The sequence below is a fragment of the Triticum dicoccoides genome, chromosome 6B, assembly GCF_002162155.2.
Source record: "Triticum dicoccoides isolate Atlit2015 ecotype Zavitan chromosome 6B, WEW_v2.0, whole genome shotgun sequence".
NCBI lineage: Eukaryota > Viridiplantae > Streptophyta > Magnoliopsida > Poales > Poaceae > Triticum > Triticum dicoccoides.
The window spans coordinates 677484417-677485128 of NC_041391.1; positions in this window are offsets into that span (position 1 = coordinate 677484417).

Consider the following 712-nt stretch of genomic DNA (forward strand, 5'->3'; position numbering starts at 1 on the left):
GACGGGCAGCGCGCAACGGCGGAGAGGGGGTGTCGGAGCGGACGCGTACGCGGGCGGCGAGTAGTTGTATGGAGGGTACTGCACGCCGGTGAAGGCGGGCGAGGGCGTGCGCTGGGCGGGGTGGCCATGGGGGAAAGTGATGTTCGGGTTGAACACACCGTGCGCGTCCCCGTTGGCGTAGCCCGGCGACCCCCATGGCTGCGGCCCGGAGACCCACAACGCCTTGCTGGCCCCAGGGCGCGTACTGCGTGTGGTTGCCGGGGGAATTCATCATCCCCGCGCGAGTCGCCTCGGCCTCGGCCTGGTCAGCGGCAGCGGCCGCGGCCGCGGCACCCGCAGCCGCGCGCGCCGCGTTGTCACGGGCCTTCTTGGCGAGGGCCATGTTCCGCCGGTCGGCGGTGACGGCCTCCCGTCACTGTACTTCCACCCTCCAATCGGCGTTTGACATGGTCGGCGGCTTGGACGGCGGCGCCCTCGGCTTCCTCTGCTTCGGCTGGGTAACGGAGGCGGTCGCGGTCGCCGCGGCGCGGGGGACGGCGTACTTCTTCGGTGGCATGGCGGCCGGCTGGGAGGCGAGCGGGAGGGAGAATGGCGGGAGGAAAGGAGCAAATGAGAGGGAAGTGAGGGAAAAGTGGGAAGAAACAGCGGGAAGAGGCGCTCGTCTCGCCGACAGGGCGGACTCACGCGCCCTTTTCGCTTGTGCCGGCGCCCC